The 14267-nt window shown below is 41.8% G+C and overlaps 2 long non-coding RNA genes across 4 annotated transcripts in view; one reads left to right on the top strand and one right to left on the bottom strand.

Annotated features, from left to right (window-relative positions):
• LOC106613479 (uncharacterized) overlaps positions 1–2480 on the top strand; it is a 57353-nt gene extending 54873 nt beyond the window's left edge. For all 3 annotated transcript variants that reach the window (XR_001330488.3, XR_001330487.3, XR_001330484.3), the window contains exon 6: positions 112–2480. This is a non-coding gene — a long non-coding RNA (uncharacterized LOC106613479). The remainder of the gene's footprint in view (positions 1–111) is intronic.
• LOC123724376 (uncharacterized) overlaps positions 1–14267 on the bottom strand; it is a 71995-nt gene that overhangs the window by 457 nt on the left and 57271 nt on the right. The window contains exon 3 of the long non-coding RNA XR_006756888.1: positions 92–230. This is a non-coding gene — a long non-coding RNA (uncharacterized LOC123724376). The remainder of the gene's footprint in view (positions 1–91; positions 231–14267) is intronic.

Here is a 14267-nt window from a genome sequence, read left to right as displayed (position 1 = left end):
ATATCAGTAAAAATGAAGGCTAGGAGATAAGGAGAGAATGCCACTTTAGACTATTGAAATGGACCCCAAATATAGTAAAATGGCCACTCACCTATGGCGTCCACCATGCAGGCCTCGCACGTGTATGCCTCCGCCTCCACGGGGATGGCGTTCTGGAAGCAGTGTAAAGAGATGACGCCCTCCTCGGCCTTCCACTCCTGGAAGATGTACTGCACCTTGGAGCACAGTCTCTGTCGCAAAATGGTGGGAAAGACATGGACATACACTTGCTATTGTAATATATTTTATTTGCACATTCATAGTCATTGTCCTTTGCAATACAATACAATAATACAACTTAATTTGTCAACTTAAGGCAATGAGTGTAAGGGCTGCAGTGGTTTATCATATAAACACACAGACAGAAGAAATTATGTAAACATAAATAACAACAGTGTTGTCACAGTGTGATTAGGTTATTTGACTGTCAATTGAGTAAAGACAGTAAAAAACTATTAATCCAACCTCAAACGTCTTATCCCGAATACAGTGGTGATTTTGGCATGTAAATCTTGGTGGGGCAAAAAATATACTGTCACGTCCTGACCAGTATAGGGGTTATTGGTTATGGTAGTTTGGTCAGGACGTGGCAGAGGGTATTTGTTTTATATGGTTCGGGGGTTATGTGTATGTCGAGGGGTATTGTATTTATGTGTTCCGGCGGGTTTTGGTGTATGTTCTTGTTTTGGATTTCTAGGTTTTGTATTTCTTTGTTGGCCTGGTGTGGCTCTCAATCAGGAACAGCTGTACATCGTTGTTCCTGATTGGGAGTCATACTTAGGGAGCTTGTTTTCACCTGTCTCTTTGTGGGTAGTTGTATTTTGCACTGCTGTTATTATTAGCCTGTGAAACTGTCGGTCTTTGTTTATTGTTTTCGTGTTCACTTTAATATAAATAAAATAATGATGAGCACGCAACCCGCTGCGCCTTGGTCCCCTTCTCTCTTCAACGACACCCGTGACAGAATCTCCCACCAACCAAGGACCAAACAGCGGGGTAAGGAGCAACGGAACACTAATATGGAGTTTTGGACATGGGAGCAGAATCTGGCTGGAGAGGGCCCATGGAGGAAGTCTGGTGAAGACCGGGAACGCTACCGGGGAACACGGCTGGCAAGAAAGCCGGAGAGGCAACCCCAATAAAAAAATGTTTTTTTTGGGGGGGGGCACACGGGTAGTTTGGCTGGGCCAAGGGTGAGCCCTAAGCCAGCTCCCCGTGCTTTTTGGGAAGAACGTATGGAGTGGATGGCGCCGAGGTATGCGGAAGTGCGCATGATCTCGTCCATACGCACGCACAGTCCAGTGCGAGTGATCCCAGCCCCTCGCAAGTGCCGTGCTAGAGTGGGTATCCAACCTGGTAGGAGGATGCCTGCGCAGCGCATCTGGTCACCGGTGCGCCTCCTAGGTCCAGGCTACTCTACGCCCGCTCTACGCACGGCAACCATCAGGCCCCTGCACAGCCCAGTTCGCCCTGTGCCAGCACTTCGCTTGTGCAGGGCTACTAGTTCCATCCAGCCAGGACGGGTTGTGCAGGAGGTGCGATCGAGACCGCCAATGCTTCTCCACGGCCCGGTATATCCAGTACCAACACCACGCACCAGGCCTCCAATACGTCAGCCCAGTCCAACTCAGCCTGTTCCCGCTCCTCACACTAGCCTTAAAGTGTGCGTCTCCAGTCTGGTAGCTCCACTACCAGCCCCACGCATTAGGCTTCCAGTGCATCGGCTATGTCCAGAGTGTCCGGCAACAGTGTCCAGTCCGCCTACGGCCCGGCACCGAGTGAGTCGTCCTACAGTCCAGGGTTCAGGGTCATCAATGAATGGCCTCAGGCAGAGGATTTCAGTGGGGGTGGATGGGTCAGGTAGGGGACTGAGGCCTGAGCCGGAGCCACCTCCATTGTAGGAGGTTTGGGGAGGGGGGGTGTAGCACAGGAGCCTTCGTAGGACGGCAGCCACCCTCCCTTCCCTCCCTTTAGATAGGGGTTTATTATTTTAATTTTTTTGTTGAGCTGCATACGGGGTCTGCACCTTTGGGGTGGTACTGTCACGTCCTGACCGGTAATAGGGGTTATTTGTTATTGTAGTTTGGTCAGGACGTGGCAGAGGGTATTTGTTTTATGTGGTTCGGGGTGGTTGGTTGTTTAGAAGGGTGTTTGATTTATTATTTACGGGTTTTGGGCTATGTTATATGTTTTGTATTTCTATGTTCATTCTAGTATTAGTATTTCTTTGTTTAGGTCATTGGGTGTTGGACTCTCAATTGGAGGCAGGTGTTTCCTAGTTGCCTCTGATTGAGAGTCCTATATATAGGTATGTGTTGGTAGTTTGTGGGAGATTGTGATAGGTATAGCTTGTTTGCCTTACCGGCCTGTTATCAGTAGTTGTGTACGTGTTTATTTTGGTTTACCTTTTCCGTTTAAATAAAAAGATGAGTACACATTTCCCCGCTGCGTATTGGTCCGACAATGATTTCTCTTTATCAGACTAAGAAGAATGTGACATAGTTGAAGTTTGCATACACCTTAGCCAAATACATTTTAAATCAGTTTTTCACAATTCCTGACTTTTAATCTGAGTAAAAATGCCCTGTTTTAGGTCAGTTAGGATTAACACTTTATTTTAAGAATGTGAAATGTCAGAATAATAGTAGAGAGAATTATTTATTTCAGCTTTTATTTCTTTCATCACATTCCCAGTGTGTCAGAAGTTTACAGACACTCGATTAGTATTTGGTAGCATGGCCTTTAAATTGTTTAACTTGGGTCAAACATTTTGGGTAGCCTTCCACAAGCTTCCCACAATAAGTTGGGTGAATTTTGGCCCATTCCTCCTGACAGAGCTGGTGTAACTGAGGCAGCTTTGTGGGCCTCAAATGGAAGACCCATTTGTGACCACGCTTTAACTTCCTGACTGATGTCTTGAGATGTTGCTTCAACTTATCCACATAATTGTCCTTCCTCATGATGCCATCTATTTTGTGAAGTGCACTAGTCCCCTTCTGCAGCAAAGCTCCCCCGTGCTTCACAGTTGCGATGGTGCTTGCAAGCCTCCCCCTTTTTCCTCCAAACATAAAGATGGTCATTATGGCCAAACAGTTTGTTTCATCAGACCAGAGGACATTTCTCAAAAAGTACGATCTTTGTCTCCATGTGCAGTTGCAAACCGTAATCTGGCTTTTTTTATGGCGGCTTTGGAGCAGTGGCTTCTTCCTTGCTAAGCGGCCTTTCAGGTTATGTCGATATAGGACTCATTTTACTGTGGATATAGATACTGTCATGACGTTGGCCTCTTTGGGTACAGGAAGGACAGTTGACCCCCTCCCCTTCGTACCATCACCCAACCTACCTTCCCCCCCAACCCAGGGTTGTAAAAAACCCTCTGAGGAGAATCTCCTACCCCATGTTTCATAGAGAGACAAAGGAAATTCTTCCAACTCATAGAATTGGAGAACCGAGCGACATGTGTGTGCTGGAGAAGGTATGGAAGATTGTTGAAGAATCCAGCTACGAACTCATCCGCTTGGTACAATTTTGTGATACTCAGAAGAGACAATATTACCATAAAACTGTTTATATAATAGACTCAGTTTAAGACTTGCCTCATATGGGTGTATGGAATGTATTGATAAGGATAAAGGTTTTGTAAGACATTGAGATGCTATGTACTGATGTAATGTGATAGAATTGTATTTCTGTAACCAAATCTAACTCAGTCATAGGCACGCCCCAGGGACATATACAGGACCAGGCGTCATTTGACCAGCCTGTTCGATGGGCACTATAAAACACTCCCTGATTTACATTTCTCGAGACCAGGCCTACACTCCGTTGGCCAAATAGGTTCTACCATCTAATTCCTCTACTGAAAGTGAACCATACCACGTTAACTTTTAGACTATCGATACTGACAGAATAAGAACAAGTCTTTGATATTAATTATTAGTCTGCAGCTAAGTAAATTATATCATTGAACGCGAAGACCAACGAAGCAACCATTCGATGACGACATTAATGAAGGTCGCTCTGAAAGATCCATTCTAACCAAGAGAGAGAGAGAGAACGCGGACAAAACTCCCCAACAGAACTACTCTCCAACAAGAATCAGAACGACACACTGAGTGTAAATATATATATATTGATTGCAATTGTTCCCGAATGAGTGAGCCTTCAATTGTCAATTGTTAATGAACTCTGTGTAAACTTCTCAGCTGACCATTTATGACCCATTGTTCAACAGGCCGACCAGCCTGTTTAGCCCACAAGGGCACATTCCGATACCAATCCTTTGTTGACGATAATTACTGTTTGTATGTTTTTCTGTTAATTACTTAGTGTAGTAAATAAATGATTTTAAGACAATTGATGTATGGATGATTTTAGTAAAGACTGGGTTCGTGCAGATACAACAATTTACGACGTTTTGGTATGAGACTGGACTAGAGGTAAATCCACCATTTAAACTTAGAAGATAATCGACCTATACTATAATATAATATAATATTATAGTACAGGAAAGTTATATTAGGAAAATTATAGCTTTGTAATCTGAATATTCTCCTTGGTGCCCCGACCTCCTAGTTAATTACAACTAAACGATTAATCAGTTTAATTGCGTGATAATAATTACAGGGAGCTAATTGATAAACATATCTTCTGTTTAATGGTACCCCCAAAGACACGACAATACTTTTGTACCTGTTTCCTCCAGCATCTTCATAAAGTCCTTTGGTGTTCTGGGATTGATTTGCACTTTTCGCACCAAGTACGTTCATCTCTAGGAGACAGAATGCGTCTCCTTCCCGAGCGGTATGAAGGCTGCATGGTCCCATGGTGTTTATACTTGCATACTATTGTTTATACAGATGAACGTGGTAACTTCAGGCGTTTGGAAATTGTTCCCAAGGATGAACCAGACTTGTGGAGGTCTACCATTATTTTTTCGGAGGTCTTGGCTGATTTCTTTTGATTTTCCCATGATGTCAAGCAAAGAGGCACTGAGTTTGAAGGTAGGCCTTGAAATACATCCACAGGTACACTTCCAATTGACTCAAATTAAGTTCTCTGCTGCCAATGACTGGAACGAACTGCAAAAATCTCTGAAGCTGGAGACTCTTACCCCCCTCACTAGCTTTAAGCACCAGCTGTCAGAGCAGCTCACATATCACTGCACTTGTATATAGCTCATCGGTAAATAGCACATCCAAGCTACCTCATCCCCATACTGTTATTTATTTATTTATGTATCTTGCTCCTTTACACCCCAGTATCTCAACTTGCACATTCATCCTCTGCACATCCTACCATTCCAGTGTTTAATTGCTATATTGTAATTACTTTGCCACTCTGGCCTATTTATTGCCTTACCTCTCTTATCCTACCTCATTTGCACATGCTTTATATAGATTTTCCTACTGTATTATTGATTGTATGTTTGTTTATTCCATGTGTAACTCTGTGTTGTTGTATGTGTCGAACTGCTTTGCTTTATCTTGGCCAGGTCGCAGTTGCAAATGAGAACTTGTTCTCAACTAGCCTACCTGGTTAAGTAAAGGTGAAATAGGCTCATTTTTATTTTTTACTTATCAGAAGCCATGACATTTTCTGAAATTATCCAAGCTGTTTAAAGGCACAGTCAACTTAGTGTATGTAAACTTCTGACCCACTGGAATTGTGATACAGTGAATTATAAGTGCAATAATCTGTCTGTAAACAATTGTTGGAAAAATGACTTGTGTCATGCACAAAGTAGATGTCCTTACCAACTTGCCAAAACTATAGTTTGTTAACAAGAAATTAGTGGAGTGGTTGAAAAACGAGTTTTAATGACTCCGACCTAAGTGTATGTAAACTTCCGACTTCAACTGTATGCTGATGATTCAACCATATATGCATCAGCAACCACAGCTAATGAAGCCACTGAAACCCTTATTAACAAAGAGTTGCAGTCTGTTTTGGAATGGGTGGCCAGTAATAAACTGGTCCTGAACATCTCTAAAACTAAGAGCATTGTACAGTGGGGGGAAAAAAGTATTTGATCCCCTGCTGATTTTGTACATTTGCCCACTTACAAAGAAATTATCAGTCTATCATTTTAATAGTAGGTTTATTTGAACAGTGAGAGACAGAATAGCAACAAAAAAAAACAGAAAAACGCATGTCAAAAATGTTATAAAATGATTTGCATTTTAATGAGGGAAATAAGTATTTGACCCCTCTGCAAAACATGACTTAGTACTTGGTGGCAAAACCCTTGTTGGCAATCACAGAGGTCAGACTTTTCTTGTAGTTGGCCACCAGGTTTGCACACATCTCAGGAGGGATTTTGTCCCACTCCTCTTTGCAGATCTTCTCCAAGTCATTAACCTCTCTAGGTTCGGCGGGACGAAATCGTCCCACCTACGTAACAGCCAGTGGAATCCTGTAGCGCGTTATTCAAATACCTTAGAAATGCTATTACTTCAATTTCTCAAACATATGACTATTTTACACCATTTTAAAGACAAGACTCTCGTTAATCTAACCACACTGTCCGATTTCAAAAAGGCTTTACAACGAAAGCAAAACATTAGATTATGTCAGCAGAGTACCCAGCCAGAAATAATCAGACACCCATTTTTCAAGCTAGCATATAATGTCACAAAAACCCAGAAGACAGCTAAATGCAGCACTAACCTTTGATGATCTTCATCAGATGACACACCTAGGACATTATGTTATACAATACATGCATGTTTTGTTCAATCAAGTTCATATTTATATCAAAAACCAGCTTTTTACATTAGCATGTGACATTCAGAACTAGCATACCCCCCGCAAACTTCCGGTGAATTTACAAAAAATTTACTAAATTACTCACGATAAACGTTCACAAAAAGCATAACAATTATTTTAAGAATTATAGATACAGAACTCCTCTATGCACTCGAAATGTCCGATTTTAAAATAGATTTTCGGTGAAAGCACATTTTGCAATATTCTAAGTAGATAGCCCGGCATCACAGGGCTAGCTATTTAGACACCCAGCAAATTTAGCACTCACCAAAGTCAGATTTACTATAAGAAAAATGTTATTACCTTTGGTGTTCTTCGTCAGAATGCATTCCCAGGACTTCTACTTCAATAACAAATGTTGGTTTGGTCCCAAATAATCCATAGTTATATCCAAACAGCGGCGTTTTGTTCGTGCGTTCAAGACACTATCCAAAAGGGTAAAGAAGGGTGACGAGCACGACGCATTTCGTGACAAAAGAATTCTAAATATTCCATTACCGTACTTCGAAGCATGTCAACCGCTGTTTAAAATCAATTTCTTATGCCATTTTTCTCGTAAAAAAGCGCTAATATTCCGACCGGGAATCTGCGTTTAGGTAAACAGACAAAAGAAAATAAAGCATGGGGTCGACTCGTGCACGCGCCTAAGCCCATTGTCCTCTGATCGGCTACTTGCCAAAGGCGATAATGTGTTTCAGCCAGAGGCTGCCTCGATATCATTCAGCTTTTTCCTGGGCTCTGAGAGCCTATGGGAGGCGTAGGAAGTGTCACGTTACAGCAAAGATCCTCAGTCTTCAATAAACAGAGACAAGAAGAACAAGATCTTGTCAGAGAGGGTACTTCCTGTAAGGAATCTTCTCAGGTTTTTGCCTGCCATATGACTTCTGTTATACTCACAGACACCATTCAAACAGTTTTAGAAACTTTAGGGTGTTTTCTATCCAAAGCCAATAATTATATGCATATTCTAGTTACTGGGCAGGAGTAGTAACCAGATTAAATCGGGTACGTTTTTTATCCGGCCGTGTCAATACTGCCCCCTGTCCCCAACAGGTTAAGGTTTCGAGGCTGACGTTTGGCAACTCGAACCTTCAGCTCCCTCCACAGATTTTCTATGGGATTAAGGTCTGGAGACTGGCTAGGCCACTCCAGGACCTTAATGTGCTTCTTCTTGAGCCACTCCTTTGTTGCCTTGTCCATGTGATTTAGGTCATTGTCATGCTGGAATACCCATCCGCGACCCATTTTCAATGCCCTGGCTGAGGGAAGGAGGTTCTCACCCAAGATTTGACGGTACATGGCCCCGTCCATCGTCCCTTTGATGCGGTGAAGTTGTCATGTCCCCTTAGCAGAAAAACACCCCCAAAGCATAATGTTTCCACCTCCATGTTTGACGGTGGAGATGGTGTTCTTGGGGTCATAGGCAGCATTCCTCCTCCTCCAAACACGGCGAGTTGAGTTTATGTCAAAGAGCTCCATTTTGGTATCATCTGACCACAACATTTTCACCAGTTGTACTCTGAGTCATTCAGATGTTCATTGGAAAACTTCAGACAGGCATGTATATGTATTCTTGAGCAGGGGGACCTTGCGGGCGCTGCAGGATTTAAGTCTTTCACGGCGTAGTGTGTTACCAATTATTTTTCTTGGTGACTATGGTCGCAGCTGCCTTGAGATCATTGACAAGATCCTCCCGTGTAGTTCTGGGCTGATTCCTCACTGTTCTCATGATCATTGCAACTCCACGAGGTGAGATCTTGCATGGAGCCCCAGGCCGAGGGATATTGACAGTTCTTTTGTGTATCTTCCATTTGCGAATAATCACACCAAATGTTGTCATCTTCTCACCAAGTTGCTTGGCGATTGGTCTTGTAGCCCATTCCAGCCTTGTGTAGGTCTACAATCTTGTCTCTGACAACCTTGGAGAGCTCTTTGGTCTTGGCCATGGTGGAGAGTTAGGAATCTGATTGATTGCTTCTGTGGACAGGTGTCTTTTTTACAGGTAACAAGCTGCGGTTAGGAGCACTCCCTTTAAGAGTGTGCTCCTAATCTCAGCTCGTTACCTGTATAAAAGACTCCTGGGAGCCAGAAATCTTTCTGATTGAGAGGGGGTCAAATACTTATTTCCCTCATTAAAATGCAAATCAATTTATAACATTTCTGACATGCGTTTTTCTGTTTTTTTTGTTATTCTGTCTCTCACTGTTCAAATAAACCTACCATTAAAATGATAGACTGATTATTTCTTTGTCAGTGGGCGAACGTACAAAATCAGCAGGGGAACAAATACTTTTTTCCCCCACTGTATATGGTAGACCTCAGCTGAATTTGGTAATGAATGGTATGGCTGTTTAAATTACTTGGCGTTACCTTAGATTGTAAACTGGTGTAAAGATGGGGAGAGGTCTGGCTGTAATAAAGAGATGCTCTGCTTTTTTGACACCACACTCCAAAAAGCAAGTTCTGTAGGCTATTGTTTTGTCTAATCTTGATTATTGTCCAGTCATGTGGTCCAGTGCTGCAAGGAAATACCTAGTTAACCTGTTGGGGCTAGGGGGCAGTATTTTCACGGCTGGATAAAAAAACGTACCCGATTTAATCTGGTTACTAATCCTACCCAGTAACTAGAATATGCATATACTTATTATATATGGATAGAAAACACCCTAAAGTTTCTAAAACTGTTTGAATGGTGTCTGTGAGTATAACAGAACTCATTTGGCAGGCAAAACCCTGAGACATTTTCTGACAGGAAGTGGATACCTGATGTGTTGAATTACCTTTAAGCCTATGCCATTGAAACACACAGGGGTTGATTAATGTTTTGGCACTTCCTATTGCTTCCACTAGATGTCACCAGCCTTTACAAAGTGTTTTGAGTCTTTTACTGTGAGATCTGACCGAACAAGAGCCATGGAACGGTGATGGCCGATTAGACTCTGGCGCGCGAGTTCATGTTGGGTACCCTCGTTCCAATACGTTATAAAAGAGAATGCATTCGTCCACCTTGAATATTATTCATGTTCTGGTTAAAAAAGGCACTAATGATTTATGCTATACAACGTTTGACATGTTTGAACGAACGTAAATATATTTTTTCCCCTCGTTCATGACGAGAAGTCCTGCTGGCTTAGATCATGTGCTAACAACACGGATCTTTTTGGATATAATGATGAGCTTTTTTGAACAAAACTACATTCGTTATGGACCTGGGAATCCGGGAAGTGACATCTGATGAAGAGAATCAAAGGTAATGGATTATTAACATAGTATTTTCGATTTTAGATCTCTCCAACATGGCAGTTTGTCTGTATAGCAAAGCATATTTTTCTGGGCGCAGTGCTCAGATTATTGCAAAGTGTGATTTCCCAGTAAGGTTATTTTTAAATCTGGCAAGTTGATTGCGTTCAAGAGATGTAAATCTATAATTCTTTAAATGACAATATAATATTTTACCAATGTTTTCTAATTTTAATTATTTAATTTGTGGTGCTGACTTGACTGCCGGTTATTGGAGGGAAACGATTTCCTCAACATCAATGCCAAAGTAAAACGCTGTTTTTGGACATAAATATGAACTTGATAGAACTAAAAATGCGTGCATTGTCTAACATAATGTCCTAGGAGTGTCATCTGATGGAGATTGTAAAAGGTTAGTGCATCATTTTAGCTGGTTTTATGGTTTTGGTGACCCTGTCTTTGAATTGACAAAACATTACACACAGCTATTGTCAATGTACTCTCCTAACATAATCTAACTTTATGCTTTCGCCGTAAAACCTTTTTGAAATCGGACAACGTGGTTAGATTAAGGAGATGTTTATCTTTCAAAGGGTGTAAGATAGTTGTATGTTTGAAAAATTTGAATTTTGACATTTATTTGGTTTCAAATTTGCCGCTCTTGAAATGCACCTGCTGTTGATAGGGTGCACCACGGGTGGCACGCTAGCGTCCCACATAGCCCCAAGAAGTTAAGCTGATGCTGGCCCAGAACAGAGCGGCACATACTGCTCTTCATTGTAATCAGAGGGCTGATATAAATACTATGCATGCCAGTCTCTCTTGGCTAAGAGTTGAGGAGAGACTGACTGCATTACTACTTTTTATAAGAAACATTAATGTGTTGAAAATACCAAATTGTTGCATAGTCAACTTACACACAGATATGACACACACTTATCCCATCAGACATGCCACCAGGGGTCTTTTCACAGTCCCCAAATCCAGAACAAATTCAAGAAAGCGTACAGTATTATATGGAGCCCCTATTGCATGGAACTTCCTTCCATCTCATATTGCTCAAATAAACAGCAAACCTGGTTTAAAAAAACAGTTAACCTCTATGGGCTAGGTGGGACGCTAGCGTGCCACCCGTGGTGCACTCCATCAACAGCAGGTGCATTTCAAGAGCGGCAAATTTGAATCCAAATAAATGTCAAAATTCAAATTTTTCAAACATACAACTATTTTACACCCTTTGAAAGATAAACATCTCCTTAATCTAACCACGTTTTACGATTTCAAAAAGGTTTTACGGCGAAAGCATAAATTTAGAGTATGTTAGGACAGTACATTTACAAGAGTTGTGTGTAATGTTTTGTCAAGTCAAAGACAGGGTCACCAAAACCATAAAACCAGCTAAAATGATGCACTAACCTTTTACAATCTCCATCAGATGACACTCCTAGGACATTATGTTAGACAATGCATGCATTTTTAGTTCTATCAAGTTCATATTTATATCCAAAAACAGCGTTTTACTATGGCATTGATGTTGAGGAAATCGTTTCCCTCCAATAACCGGCAGTCAAGTCAGCGTCACAAATTAAATAATTAAAATTAGAAAACATTGGTAAAATATTATATTGTCATTTAAAGAATTATAGATTTACATCTCTTGAACGCAATCAACTTGCCAGATTTAAAAATAACCTTACTGGGAAATCACACTTTGCAATAATCTGAGCACTGCGCCCAGAAAAATACGCGTTGCGATACAGACTAGACGTCATGTTGGGGAGATCTAAAATCGAAAATACTATGTAAATAATCCATTACCTTTGATTCTCTTCATCAGATGTCACTTCCAGGTATCACAGGTCCATAACGAATGTAGTTTTGTTCAAAAAAGCTCATCATTTATGTCCAAAAATCTCCGTCTTGTTAGCACATGATCTAAGCCAGCCGGACTTCTCGTCATGAACGAGGGGAAAAAATATATTTACGTTCGTTCAAACATGTCAAACGTTGTATAGCATAAATCATTAGGGCCTTTTTTAACCAGAACATGAATAATATTCAAGGTGGACGAATGCATACTCTTTTATAACGTATTGGAACGAGGGTACCCAACATGAACTCGCACGCCAGGTGTCTAATGGGACATCATCGTTCCATGGCTCTTGTTCGGTCAGATCTCCCTCCAGAAGACTCAAAACACTTTGTAAAGGCTGGTGACATCTAGTGGAAGCAATAGGAAGTGCCAAAATATTCCTCAGCCCCTGTGTTTTTCAATGGGATAGGTTTAAAGGTAATACAACACATCAGGTATCCACTTCCTGTCAGAAAATGTCTCAGGGTTTTGCCTGCCAAATGAGTTCTGTTATACTCACAGACACCATTCAAACAGTTTTAGAAACTTTAGAGTGTTTTCTATCCATATATAATAAGTATATGCATATTCTAGTTACTGGGTAGGATTAGTAACCAGATTAAATCGGGTACATTTTTTTATCCAGACGTGCAAATGCTGCCCCCTAGCCCTAACAGGTTAAAGCAATGTCTCTCCCCTATTGGACCTAGATAGTTTGTGTGTATGCCATGATATGTAGGCTACGTGTGCCTTTCATTTTTTTATGTAGTTCTGTCCTTGAGCTGTTCCTGTCTATTGATGTTGTGTATTATGTCATTCTGTATTACGTTTCATGTTTTGTGTGGAGCCCAGGAAAAGAAGCTGCCGCTTTTGCAACAGCTAATGGGGATCCAAATAAAATACAAAAAAATCATTGCTGTCGGTGATCATCAAACTTAATGATGGTGTTGGAGTCGTGTTTGGCCACACAGTCGTGGGTGAACAGGGAGTACAGGAGGGACCTAAACATGCACCGCTGAACAATTGTCAAAGACTCCAGGCACCCTAGACATAGACTGTTCTCTCTGCTACCACACGGCAAGCGGTACCGAGCGCCAAGAGGCTTCTAAACAGCTTATACCCCAAGCCATAAGAATCCTGAACATCTAATCAAATCGCTACCCAGACTATTTGCGACACCAGTGCCCCGACACATTGACTCTGTACCGGTACCCCCTGTATATAGCCCCGCTATTGTTATTTTACTGCTGCTCTTTAATTATTTGTTATTTACATCTCTTAATTTTTTAGGTATGTTCTTAAAACTGCATTGTTGGATAAGGGCTTGTAGGTAAACATTTCACTATAAGGTCTACACCTGTTGTATTTGGCACATGTGACAAATACAATTTGATTTGTAGTTGATGATCAGCGTGGCAGACGTGTTGTTGCCTACCCGTACCACCTGCCCCGTCAGGAAGTCCAAGATCCAGTTGCAGAGGGAGGTGTTTAGTCCCAGGGTCCTTAGCTTAGTGATGAGCTTTGTGGGCACTATGGTGTTGAACGCTGAGGTGTAGTCAATGAACAGCATTCTCACATAGGTGTTCCTTTTGTCCAGGTAAGAAAGGGCAGTGTGGAGTGTGATTGAGATTGCGTCATCTGTGGATCTGTGTCTAGGGTACCCGGGATGATGCTGTTGATGTGAGCCATGACCAGCCTTTCAAGCACTTCATGGCTACAGACATGAATGCTATGGGCGGTAATCATTTAGGCAGGTTACCTTCGCTTCCTTGGGCACAGGGACTATGGTGGTCTGCTTGAAACGTGTAGGTATTACAGACACGCTGAGGGAGAAGTTGAAAATGTCAGTGAAGACACTTGCCAGTTGGTCGGCGCGTGCTTTGAGTACACATCCTGGTAATCCAGCCTTGTGAATGTTGACCTGTTTAACCTCTTGACGTTCGCCTAGGATAGGGGGCGCCACAGCGCATTTTGAAAAAAATGTGTGCCCATTTTAAACGGCCTACTACTCAAACTCAGAAGCTAGGATATGCATATAATTAATACTTGTGGATAGAAAACACCCTAAAGTTTCTAAAACTGTTTGAATGGTGTCTGAGTATAACAGAACTCATATGGCAGTCAAAACCCCAAGACAGATCGAAACAGGAAGTGGAATTCTGAATTGCGAACTCAACTTCATCACGTTGCCTATTAATCACACCGTGAGCTATGGTTCATTGAGCACTTCCTATTCCTTCCACTAGATGTCCCCAGTCTATACAAAGTCGTTTGAGCCTTCTACTGTGAAAACTGAATGAATGAGACGCTGTTGAAATTGGTCAAATGAGGAGGGCCATCACCATTATGACGCCGGCGGCCCTGGCTT

The sequence above is a fragment of the Salmo salar genome, chromosome 10 (assembly GCF_965601325.2).
Source record: "Salmo salar chromosome 10, fSalSal1, whole genome shotgun sequence".
NCBI lineage: Eukaryota > Metazoa > Chordata > Actinopteri > Salmoniformes > Salmonidae > Salmo > Salmo salar.
Note: the sequence above shows the minus strand (reverse complement) of the source record. Positions and strands in the feature narration are given on the sequence as shown.